Here is a 14,170-nt window from a genome sequence, read left to right on the forward strand (position 1 = left end):
AAATTTTACCCTTTGTTATCTGACCTGTTTTTATAGTCATACGAAAGAGAATTTATTCAAAAATTTCTACATGAGAAGAAAAAATCTCCCGTGGCCTTCAATGTGACATTTAGATATATCGACGACGCTTTATCTATCAACAATAATAATTTTCATTCGTACGTCGATTCGATATATCACAATGAACTTGAAATAAAAGACAACACAGAGTCGTCTATTTCTGCTTCATACTTAGATATGTTATTTAAAATAGATATTAACGACAAACTAACGACTCAACTTCGTGATAAACGGGATGATTTCAGCTTCTCCATAGTAAACTTTCACATATTTATGTAGCATTATCCCATTATCACCTGCATCTGGTGTTTATATCTCAACCGATTCGATACGCAAGGGGTTGTTCTGTGTATGGTCAGTTTTAAAATCGAAGCAGACTACTGACAAACAAGTTGATGGTTCAGGGATTCAACAGTCTCGTTTAAAGTCAGCATTTCGCAAAATATATGGTCATTATAACGATCTAATTTGCCAATACAATTTATAATTGGGTTGAATGCTGTCTTACATGTTTCATACCGATTGTTAGACCGCTTTTGGTACACTGATTTTGGATACATTCGTTTACTTAAACAATTAAGATATAGGACTTACAGTGGTCGTAATATGTCGACAGGGAATGCTTACTCCTCCTAGGCACCTGATCCCACCTCTGGTGTGTCCAGGTGTCCGTGTTTACCCAACTCTCTATTTTGTATTGCTTATAGGAGTTATGAAATTGATCACTATTCGCTATCTTCGTTGTGTGGATACCAACTCTCTCTCTCTCTCTCTCTCTCTCTCTCTCTCTCTCTCTCTCTCTCTCTAATTGTTACATGCTTGATGATTTTTATGCATACTTCGGTTAAGCTGATTTACACAAACATTATTTTTTAAAAGTTAGGTTAAAAGATTGAATCACTTGTGTACATTAGTAAACAGATTTCAACAGGAAAATTACATTAGAGAAACGGAATCAATATAATTATCATGCTCCGTTCATTGATACCTGATTTACATATTTTAGTCCACATTGTGAAAGGATTACCAATTAATGATTGCATGCGTTGTTTGCTCGTGGAATTTCTTACATATTCATTGTAGTTTTATGGTCGTCGATAATATTGATAAAAAAAGTAATTAAGAATGCTCATCCTCATTCGTCTGATCTAAACTGAGATACATGGACTGCGAAAAATCACATACGGGACACAAAAATATAGAAATGACTTAGAATTTTGTACAGTCATATCGTTTGTCAGTAACTACACTTAATTTATAAACAAATTCCTTAACTGGCACTTAATTACAATCAGAAATAGTAAATTCTCTATTCATTCCTTGTAATGCCGCAATCACTTGAGGACACCATCGTTTTGTACGCCCCCTGTATTCAGGGGGAAATAACTCATGTTGCACCGTGAACAATATATCCCATTTTCATTGGAAAATAAACGTATTACATGAAAACAAAAACGATTTACCATACCATCACATATCGACTCTTCAAAATACCCCTTTCTGTATAATATCTCTCGATAAGTCATTCCCTATTGTTTGCCCCACATTTTACTATTCCAATGATAGTCTTCATTTTACTAAGATAAAGCCCTCTACCCAAATATCATTTCTGTAAACTGGAGCGGATATTTGTAAAGCAATCATACACCACAGTTATGATAAATACATGGACCATCCTTTCACAAAGCTGTAGGTTCTTCCAAATAAAACAACATATTGAGCTAGTGTAGCTTCTTGTTCTTGGTATTCTCCACAGTACATTTTTGTTTAGAGTAATAAACTGTTAGGCACTTTTCAACAACAAAAGGTGATGCACCACATATTTTAAAGCATTTTGATATAAAATCTATCGACCTTTGTGCTACGATCCTGGCACGTGGTTTTCATAGGCTTTACCTGCAAGGAAAATGTGTTTTTGAAATAATTCAACAATTCTGAAAAAAGTATAAAATTCACTTCATTAAAAATGTCATCTTTTATTTCGTATAGCATACTCAATTATTTAATAATGTTCCGGGTTAGAATAGGTCCTCGGTACCCCTTGCTTGTCGTAAGAGGCGACTAAATGGGGCAGTCCTTCGGATGAGATCGCAAAAATCGAGGTCCAGTGTCACAGCAGGTGTGGCACGATAAAGATCCCTCCCTGCTCAATGGCCATAAGCGCCGAGCATAAGCCTAAATTTTGCAGCATTTCACCGGCAGTGATGACGTCTCCATATGAGTGAAATATTCTCGAGAAGGACTTAAACAATATTCAATCAATCAATCAATCAATAATATTGACTATAACAACAACTTTGGTCTACAATAAATCTGTTTTAGAAATAAAATGAAGACATCTGTGCACAATGTTTGAGTATACACACGTACCTGCTTGATAATCTACATTTACATAGTGTTTGGCGTCACCTTTCCGATTTTTGGCCTTTTGATTAGCGTATGGGTTTTGGTCTTTCTTTGGGTTTTTTCTTCCTTTCGCTTTGGCTGCTATTAATTTTTGTGGTGTTTCATAAAATGGCGCTTGTTCGCTCTCTGGAGCAAGAACTGTTACACATTTTCCTTTCACAGATTCATTTTTAACTTCATCGTTTACGTAGAGAATATTTTTAACTTTTACGTAGTGAACATCTATAACTTCGCTTTGTTAACGTTTGTATTTTCTGCAACAAAGGCATTGCAAATTACAAACATAAATACTGAAGGTCATCAAACAATGATAGCTTCATCTTTGTCAATACTTTTAATGGTCATGACATAACTATAAGAAAATAATATGCCGAAAAATATCAATGACCATCCTTATCAGAAAAAAATTTGATGTGGTAAAACAAGCACTAAAAAGTTATGTGTAAATATCAGAGAGATTACAAATTTTATTCTCAAGTTCGTCTGCCACGCGTCATTAATTAAGTTGCTTTACAACCCACAGTCCGTTTGTGATGCCATATTCAAGTCTGCAAAAATGTTTGCCAGTTCTCAATAGGGTGGATAGAGTATGAGAATTTGGAATACTGTAAATAGGTCATGTTGTTGGTATGAATAATGTAGATCTGATCAAGATGCGCATGCGCATGTGGTGTCCGGTCTATATTCTGTTTACTTACCCTGGAGGAGGCTTTATGACCTTTGGTACTGTGTCAATGTTTTGTGGTGTAATATATGGACCTAAGGAAAAAACCCTTTTTATTAGTAGCATTTATGAATGAATAACAACCTTATTTGCCATGAACTTACAATTGTTAAGACGAATATGCAAATTGTAGAGGTCTTCTAATCCTGATGAACTTTTTAAAACGAAAAGTCCATGTGAAGCGTTCATTCAAAATTAGAAGAAGTGGCCGAAAGTTTCTACCTACACTTCATTGAATAAAAAAAGTTAAAATAGAGCTGATGATGTCAAATACCTAAAGTTAGACTATTTCTACGAGCACTGATATCAAATCTCTAAAATTAGACTAATTCTACATGTACTGATATCAAATCTCTAAAATTATACTATGTTTAATTGCATTGATATCGAATCTCTAAGATCAGACTATGTCTAAACACACTGATACCAAATCTCTAAAATTAGACTAAGTCCACGTACACTCATATCGAATCTCTAAAATTAGACTATCTCTACATGTACTGATATCAAATCTCTAAATTAGACTATCTCTACATGTACTGATATCAAATCTCTAAATTAGACTATCTCTACATGTACTGATATCAAATCTCTAAATTAGACTATCTCTACATGTACTGATATCAAATCTCTAAATTAGACTATCTCTACATGTACTGATATCAAATCTCTAAATTAGACTATCTCTACATGTACTGATATCAAATCTCTAAATTAGACTATCTCTACATGTACTGATATCAAATCTCTAAAATTCTGTCTTTCACACACTGATATTAAATTTCTGTAATTAGACTATTTCTACATTCACTGATATGCAATCTCTAAAATTAGACTATGTCTAAACACACTGATATCGAATCTCTGAAGTTAGACTAATTCCACATGTACTGATATAAATTTTTTAACATTAAACTAATTCTACATGTACTGATATCAAATCTCTAAAATTAGACTATTTCTACACACTCTAACATTAAATTTCTGTAATGAGACTATTTCTACATGTACTGATGTCAAATTCTGAAATGAGATTAGGTCTACATGCATGGATATAAAATCTCTGAAGTGAGATTGTTTTTATGTGCACTGACCTTCCTGATTTTCAACAGATAATTCTACTTCCGCCGGATTTGCTACCCCAATAGACTGTTGATATTCATTCTTCCTCGTAACTGAGTCCACATCGTCCACAGAGGGAGGAAGATACAACCTAGGAAGAAAACACATTACTTGGAATGTTGTAGTATAAAATAAGAAATCGGTAACGTTAGGTAAAATTTGCAATTGGTGAACTTCGAGCTCAAAGCTTATGATGCATGTCGCTGTCTAAAGGTTTCTTTCATTTTAGTCTCTACAAAAAAATTAAAATATGAGGATAACGAACAACGGTGAATCTTAAACAATATATAACAATTTGACTAGATGATTTTTTTAAATGCTGAAAACAAGACGTCACTCTTCATTAGAACACTTCCATGGTAACAGGCACCTGTCCCACAGAAACACATGTGACTTCTCCAAATTTATAAAATAGGCGGGTTTGTGCCGGTCTATAATAAATTTTAAATTTTACAATTTTAAATTGTCTTCTATTTCATCACATTTTTTGGCGTATCGTACTACAACAACAAAAAGACGAAAGAACGTTTAAAACCAACAGAAATGACCTCGCCTACTTCACGTCGTTTCAAAGGTTATACGGTGTAATTTATTTCATGATTGGTTGTAAATTGTTCGAGAATTTTCCACTTATATCACCGTGTACAACCCCGCATTTGGGGTGAGAATAGTGACCTTAGGGAGTACATAATTCGAAACGTCATAAGTTGACACATTTCACTTGGTTACAGCAATAGAGATAAAACTAACACAGTGATGTCCCCGATTACTCTTACTCATTTCCCACCTTGCAGTTTTCACCGTTTATTTGACGTGAAATTTCGGAAATCATGGAAGTACCCGCTACAGTGTTAAGTGCAGAAACCATGCATATTAGTTCTATTATGTGAGGAAAATATGCTGGAGTTCCTCATTGACAATATCTTCGTGGTCTTTGATGATAAGGTCTTCCAACAGTCTGTTGGAATCCTCTTGGGAACGAATTGTGCTCATTTTAAAGCACACTCTTTCTTAAATGGATACAAGGACGTTGGTGGGTATATACCTACTTAAGCAAAACTGAGGAGCAGGTGTTAGATGAAGTTCAGAGAGGTTAAAACGTTCCAATGCCATAGCGTTCAATATAAAATATACATATGCCTACGCTTATTGGGCTCAAACTATTAACATTTCATCCATTCATTCATATTTTATTTCCCTCCGCAGAGGATCATGACATGACATATATGATCACAAAATTACTAATTGTGTAAAAGTACAATTAGGCAGAAGGTAAATTATTAGGAAGTTATAAACATCTATACACAGTGGAAAGAAAAAAAGGTACATAACAGACAAAGCCCTATTTACATGTATGTGTTCATGAAGGATACTGCTCTGTTGTACAGAGTTGCAGTGTTGTGCACAAGCATATAATTGAGCATGCGGAAGGACACATTTGTTGAATTACAAAGTAGGGTAAGAGTTGGATCAAGTAGGATAAAAACCAGATCATCTTCTGCTGTCATCCGTATGCCATCGAAATTCATGATGTTACACCATTGATCTCGAGTGCTGGCAGTGGCCAGCAGAGTGCGAAAGGCATGAACAAACACATTCATAAAGGGTTTTGACACAATAACCAAGCGTGAATTTCTTTGTTTCCGAATATTTGAGGTAAGTTTGAAAATAAATTTACACAGCTTCATTTCGTAGCACAGTTTAGGCATTTTCCAAAGTGCGTCTGGTGTTGTAGTTTGTGCACTGATGAGACATAATTTCTGACGATCTTCTTCTATGCCGATTTATCGGGGAACGACTCATCCTGTAGGCAGCCTTGCAAGTGATCTGTAAGTCTCTACGTTTCCATATTTTCTAGAATTTCAGGAATAAAAACAAATTGAGTTCGTGCGTGCTAAATTATAGAAGAATGAATAAAGGCGTGTTAACAACACTTTCTTTGTAAGAACATGTAGTAGAATTCAAGCGACACGGTCTTCCTAATAATAATAGTTTTCTTACGTCGATCTCTGCTGCTATCGGTACGTGAATCAAAGAAGGATTCATAAATGTCAGATCTACACAATTTTGGGAGATTCAGTGCGTTCTTACAGACGAAGTGTTGAAAAGTATTTAGTTTCTGGAGATCAGAAGGAGATATTCAATTCCATAGTTCACAGCCAAATAATACGGAAGGTTATACAACCGTTTTGCATTAAGTTCGATATTGTATTTGGATTGAGACACTGTGAGCCTAAGTCGGAGAGTACAGAATACGATTTGCGTCCCTTGTTGCATGCTTCTGTTATCCTTGTAGGAAGTCTACATTTATGATCCACAATTATGACTAAAATGATTATAATTTTCCTCATTAGGAATCAACAATTCGCCTAAAACTATTGCTTCATTCTATCGAATTTGCACTTTTTCGAACAAAATATTAACACACATGATTTGGCTGCATTAAACGGAAATCGCCATTTGTTTGAATAACTAAAAGCAGTGTTCAAAAGGGACTGGAGAAACCTGTTGGAGATAAGCTGACACATGATATATCATCCGCTAAGGAGGGACAGCTACTGGGAACATTTAATACGCCAATATTTTTACTACAACTCTCATGATCGCTTAAGAGATAATTGATAGAAACAAGTTACAAAAATGTAGACAATACACCTCCTTTGATAAAGAGGAAACCATTTTGACAGTTTGATTAAGCACAACAGTGCTTATGGTACTTTGGTGGCAATTCTTAATTTATGTCCATATGCTACCAGTAATACCAATATTATGCAATTTATACATAAGGCCTTGCCTCCAAACTGTGTCAAACGCTTTGGCAGAGTCTAAAAAAAACTTGCATATATATTTTTTCCTTGCTCTGTATTGTGAACAATTGTGTCCTGTAAATAAAATGAGGCAGTAAGGCAGCTTAACGGCTTTTGAAATCCTTGCTGTTGCATGTTGGGGAAATACTAATTTAATATTAAAAATTCAGATTTTCGAAAAAGAATGTTTTCAATAGTTTCAAAAAAGCAAGGTAGTAATGCTACTTGTCTGTAACTGTCGCACGTATTTTGGGGGTTTTGAAGCATCTTTGTACAAGGGCACTATCAATCCTTGTTTCCATTTATGGGGTATTTTGCTACATGACACAATGGTGTTATATATCTTCTCGAGGCAGAGAACAAGAGACTTTCGTGTATGATATGTTCATTAGTGATAGAGTCATGGTCAGAGGCTTTGCAATTCTTCAGACAGTTGATTACAGCATTTAGTTCTGTTGTAGTAATATCTCCTCCAGCTAAGTTTTGTATACCTCTTTCACAAGTTTCAGTTATACGATTGATTTCAAGTTCTATTTGAAATTTAAAGTCGTTTGCAAAGTTGCATCTTCCAAAGGGGTATATATTTTTGCGTAATATTTCGCAAAAGTTTCTGCTATACTTTTGGGATTTGTGTGAATTGTCCCATCATCTTCTCGGATCTCGGGGTATATTCGAGAAACTCTGTTTTTGCGTTTGTTAATCTCCAGAATAGTCTTTAGAGAAATTTAATTTTGGTCCTCAGTTTTTGAAATGGATAAAAATTCTATATGAAAATCCAGTTTTTCGAATAAAAAATAATGGATGGATCTCTAAAACATGCTTAATGAAAAAGGGAATCAGACAAGGATGTCCAGTTTCAGCAATAATTTTTCTTTTTGTTGTAGAAATAATGTCACTTAAAATTAAATCCGCTGAAAATATAAAAGGTTTCACAAACGACAATATGGGCACCGAAATAAAACTTCTACAGCATGCAGATGATCCCCACTGCCATTATTAGATATAAATTATATGGAAAATGCGATAGACTTAATGAATAACTTTAGTCGGGCTTCAGGAATGCAATTAAACATGAAGAAAACAGAAGGGATTTTACTTGGACCCCTCAAAAATAGATATGAAACTATATGCGATGTCAAAATTACAAATGACCCAGTCCGATGTCTTGGAATATATATAGGTCATGATATTGAAAAATGCTATGATAAAAAACCGGAATGATAAAGTTTAGAAATTGGGGGGGGGGGGATTAACATGTGGAAAAACAGAAAACTTACTCGCTTTGGAAAATGTACTATTATAAATACATTAGCACTTACACAATTATATTATAGTGCCACGATTCTAAATCACCCATCTGAAGAAACTTTGAAGAATATTCAAAAATTAATTTTTAATTTTCTATGAGGGAAACGCGATAGAAGTAAAAGAAATACAGTAATTGGGAATATTGTTGATGGTGGAGTAGGGATTGTCGATGTGGAAAGTAAATTCAAATCGTTAAAACCTATGTGGATAAAGCGCTTATCCAAAACTAATTCTACAATAAAATCCTTTTTCGAATCATGTATAAGTAAAAAATCAATAGACTTAATCTATCTCTTGAAAACTAGCAACACAAATATATGTAATCTTAAAAATACGTTTAAAAAACTACCAACATTTTACTGCGACGTTTTGTGTGCGTTGAATGAATGCAAACTTAACGAAAACATATATGCATCAGCAGACAAGGCTCTATCACAACCTATCTGGCTAAATGAAAATTTCCAAATAAAACAACATTCTTTATTTTACACTCATTGGGCAAAAGGGGTGATTCTGTACGTAAAGGATATATTTGACCAAGAGGGAAATTTTCATGACATAGAATATTTCTCTGATGTAATACAAAACAAATCTAACTGGATTTGTGAATATAATCTACTTTAACGAACATTAAAACAAGTAGAAGAGAAGATAGACACAAATAAAAACAAGTTTATCAATATAACGTATAATGACAAAGTCTTATTAAGCAACTATGAAAAAGTATCTCTAGATCAACTTAGTTGTAAAATGTTATATAAGATTTTCATTTCTAAAAAAAAATCATTAAACCCTATTTTGAGAAAACTTTGACAAAACATTTTAATGACTTCAAAGAACACAGTAAATCGATATATACATCAAAAATAATAAAATGCAGAGACACACAACTAGTTGAATTCAATTTCAAACTTCTACATAATTTATTGAACAATAATAAATCTGTGAGCATCTGGAATAAAAACATGTCAAATTTATACAATCACTGTAAAATGACGGAAGATATAAAATACTTAATATTTGATTGTAAAAATGTTAAACAAATGTGGGAAGTCGCGCGAAATATATGCCATTTAAACATTCAGTGGAAACATATTGTTATTGGGTTTTTTCCGTCGAAAACCGAAACACACAGCTTCTCAATCTTTTGTTATTTAATATTGCTTTCCTCATATACAAAATAAAAATGAAATTAAGATTTGAACAGAGAACAGAAACAGATATGGAGATTAAAATGTACGTAAAAAAACAATCTTTTATATTACTTTGAACAATATAAAAAATTAGAAATTAGATTAAATGTGAAACTATTTTATGAATTGTCAATATGCTTATAAATGTTTTTCTTTCAACTACAAGGAAGATACCTGTCCTCCTGTAGTTACTGCCATAGGGGTTGTGAATGGACTGTATTCTACGTGAGGCGTTACCCCCTAATGGCAGTATTCAGAAATATACGTGTATATCTATTTTCCATTCTGTATACATGTATGTGTTTTGCCTATCGGTATTATAATGTATATGTCCATCAATATATAACTTTTTCTTTGAACAAAACAAAAACAACAAAAAACTTGAAGACTGATAATCTATAATATGCATGACAGTTCAAATTTTTCTTATGAATATATGTATCAAATGATATGTCTGAACAATCAATTTGCTATTATTGTACGTACATGTATATTCTTTCATATTGTTGTTGTTGTGTGATAATAGAATATCAAATTGAAAAAAATATATATATAAAATCTCCAGAATACTCGAATATCTCTTTCTGGAGTTTCGTCAATGTCTTTGTAAACGTCACACATATAACGTCCATGTGCCTCATCGACAGCCCTACGGAAATTTCCTTTTGCCCTTTTGTATTCACGGTAGGATATGAACATCATTCCTCGGGATCTGGCTTCTTTTATCCATGTGTGTCGTTTGGTTCGTTCGATTTTGTTGACTTTTTTAACAGAGTTCGTCCAACAAGGACGGATAAATGGGTTGAAAGATGATAACGGAATACATTCGTATGCACATTTATTTAAGATCTTGGTCAGTTTGGTTTTGTATTCTGTAATATCTGATTCATTATGTAACTTGTTGCTAATCAAAGACAGAAGATTTTCTTCAACTTTTTGTATTCCACAATATTTTCGGCTTTAGCCTCGTGCCATGCAGGATGATTTGTTTGAACATTTTTGAGTCGATGACACTGCATGCGCAAGTTGAATATTGGAATAATTGGTAAATGATCAGAAATAAGAGATAATGAACCTTCTTCATAAGTTCTGTAATGATCCAAATACTTAAGAACAGATTTATCAAATAAAACAAAATCTAGAGTTGTTTTCTTTTGACCAAAGGAAAAATGTTCACCACAAGTTCACCACACGTTTCAAAGTCTAAGTATGGGATACATAAGCTATGTCTAGAATCAAACGACAACATAATTTGTGACTTACTTTCATTTGTTCCGATATTGTCAATACGACTACCATTGAAGTCCTCTGCATTTTCTAGAGCTTGGTCCATCATTTGAATAGTGGCTGTAGAGATTTTAAGCATATGAAAGGTGAAGATAACGAACAGTGATCAATCTCGTAACTCCTATAAGCAATACAAAATAGATAGTTGGGCAAACACGGACCCCTGGACACACCAGAGGTGGGATCAGATTTCTAGGAGGAGTAAGCATTCCCTGTCAACCGGTCACACCCGCCGTGAGCCCTATATCCTGATCAAGTAGAGGGAGTTCGTAGTGTAATTCTTGAACATAAGAGTCAGTGTTATTATCAGAAGGTAAATATACACCCAATATATACAAATTACCATTAGTTGTCTTAAACTCAATACCGATTATGCGGTTTGAGTCGTTGCATGAAATTTCTCTAATGGAAAATGGCATATTTTTATGCATTATAGCAACACCATATTTTCAAGAGAAAATACATTTGTGTGCGTAGGTTTTTCGTCATAAATTTTGACGATGCTAGAAAAGTCATTTGGATTGTAATCAGAAAAAGTATGTCTTCCCTGGAACGGACGAGTTTGGTTTAAAATGATTGAAGGCAAATCGTTAGGAGTATTGCCAACTCCTTGAGGCACTGTTTTGCGGGGGAGGTCTGTTTCAGATACAGGCATGTTTGTGGTTAGCATAACCAAAGTTAGGATTGTGTTATCTTTTACCTACAAACAGGTGCAAGCTGCTGTGGAGATAAAAAAAAGTTGTTCATACTACAAAAATGATAACATCATACCAACGATATTGTAAATTAAAGGTTCATGGCAATCATTTAAGAGACTTGTTTTCAAAAAGCACCCTATCTTATGAAGTAATTGCGATTTGTTTGAGACAGAAAAACTCCTTATCTATTATTTAGACATGTTGAAATCAAACCTCAGGGGCACCGGCAAAAGGGCTGCAATAATTTTGCAAAAAGAAATAAAATAATAAATGAAATACAAAATTGGAAGATTGTAACGCCGACATCTACTCATTGCAGCGGCGAGTATAACGGCGATCTGTGATCAATGGAGAGGTGAATTGTGTAAGCTATTGTTTCCACAGACACAAAATGGGATGTACATGTATGTCTGTATACCTGTACCTGGCGGGTGTAAGCAATAAAAGGGGCTACCTTGCGGTAAGTGCGAGTTTGCTACAGATTGTTCGTTGTCTAATTAATTGGTCGATCGATGTTTAGAAGATTTAATGATTCTAGGTTGTGTTATCAAATTATCGAAAAATATTAGAATTGATGAGCATATAAATTAAAGGAAATTATGAAAATTAGTTAAAATTCAACGTCTGAAAGAATTTGTTGAGATTTTGTTTTACCTTTATCACACATATCCTTGTATTTCAATTTTTAAAAATGGAGGAATTGACAAGTATTAATAAACCTGTTTATTTTAAATTCCTCAGGGTTGTTTCCACAAGAAGAATCCACAACCGCGTTCTGTCAACCCCTCTTGGTTTAAACGTTCCGTACTTACGGTTACATTATGACGAAGTATCAAAATATCACACTTTATCAGATATTTGCTTCATGAAGTGTCTTCAAAATTAGTCACCACGGGTGTGACCGGTCGACAGGGGATACTTACTCATCCTAGGCACCTGATCCCACCTCTGGTGTGTCCAGGGGTCCGTGTTTGCCAAACCATCTATTTTGTATTGCTAATAGGAATTATGAGATTGATCACTGTTTGATATCTTCACCTTTCATCTACATTATGATATTTTAAAAGGAACCAAATCTTGTGTATTGCATGTTTTGAAATCATCGATTCAAATACATTAATTACACTAAACACGATATTTGTGAAAATATGTTTTGAAAAATTTCATTTTTTCTCTTATTTTCAGGCAAAAGATCATGAAATATCTTAAGCTTGTCAGTAATTCAACATCTGAATATGGCGACAAAATGATTGCGAAGTCAATCATTCCAAAATAGAATTGTTATTCAATATTTCTTCATCAAATTTCTAGTGTCTGCAAAATAAGAGTTTCAGTTCAAAAGTAATGAACATCTTACAGGTGACTGGAATTTTGACTTAAGCCTGAGTTTGTTACATGATACTGGGGTCTGGCTTATAAGTATTATCAGGTGGTGTCTTTCAAACATTAACATAATAGAAAAAGAATATCAAGATTCGGGTGGAAATCTGAATTTAAGTCAAAACATGTTGGTTAGATCCCCCCCCCCCCCTTTTTCGATCCAGTTCGCCTCCTCAATGTCAAATAATTGCCGACGCCCCCGAACCTGTACACAAAATTATGATAAACAAACACGTTTGAAGTCTTTATCAAATCTTCAAATTATAATTTATACACCGTGGATGTTTAGACACCATGATTTGTCTATGTTAATTCCCTTAGTCATTGGATAAAATAGCACCAGTTCAGCAACTAATACAGTGACCAAGTTTACAATGTAAATTGTATAGTTAAAATAATATTGTTGAATTGACCTTCTAAAGATTTTTTCCGCGCTTCTTAAATGGGCGTACGTGTCAATTATATACTGCTTTGTAACAAATTGGCTGAATTTATTCAAAAGTTTCTACATGAGAAAAAAGAATCTTAAGGTGGCCTTCAACTTGACATTTAGGTACATCGACAACGATTTATCTATTAACAATACTTTTATTCAATCATCGATTCGATATATCCCAGTTAACACATAATAAAAGACATCAGAGTCTTCCACATCTGCTTATTATTTTTATATTTTATGAAACAAAATCGTTAACGGCAAACCAACAGCTCAACTTTATGACAAACAGGATGACGTCAACTTTATGACAACCGGGATGACGTCAGCTTTTCTATTGTCAATTTCCCATATCTACGTAGCAATATTCCATTATCACTGGCATGTGGTGTTCTCTCAGCTGATTCGATATGCGAGAACATGTTCTGTGTATAATCTTTGAAGCTGAGGCAATCTACTAACAAATGAATTGATATTACAGAGGTTTCAACAGTCTCGTTCAAGTCAGCATTTTCAATATTTGGTGGTCGTCATAATATAATTTGCAAATACAACCTGCCATTAGACCAAATGTTGTCAGATATATTTCATACCTATTATTAGACTGATTTTATAGAGTGTATATGATAAATTTATCCAACCCTGCAATTTCAATATCTCCGAAACGCGGTATGCATTGGAACTGGTTTTGTGCATCTGTTTGTTCGTTCTGTGCGCTTTTATTCTATTTAAATCCAATATATATATGA

General features: G+C 33.9%; 1 protein-coding gene across 4 annotated transcripts in view; it reads left to right on the forward strand.

Annotated features, from left to right (window-relative positions):
* Positions 1 to 5,826: 5,826 nt before the first annotated feature.
* Positions 5,827 to 14,170, forward strand: part of LOC125682013 (matrilin-2-like) — a 30,150-nt gene continuing 21,806 nt past the window's right edge. For 2 of the 4 annotated variants that reach the window (XM_056157525.1, XM_056157527.1), the window contains exons 1-2: positions 5,827 to 5,968; positions 6,048 to 6,141. The gene's annotated coding sequence lies outside the window, so the exon portion shown is untranslated. The remainder of the gene's footprint in view (positions 5,969 to 6,047; positions 6,142 to 14,170) is intronic. The other 2 variants (XM_056157526.1, XM_048922386.2) reach the window with 1 other exon arrangement.

The sequence above is a fragment of the Ostrea edulis genome, chromosome 2 (genome assembly GCF_947568905.1).
Source record: "Ostrea edulis chromosome 2, xbOstEdul1.1, whole genome shotgun sequence".
NCBI lineage: Eukaryota > Metazoa > Mollusca > Bivalvia > Ostreida > Ostreidae > Ostrea > Ostrea edulis.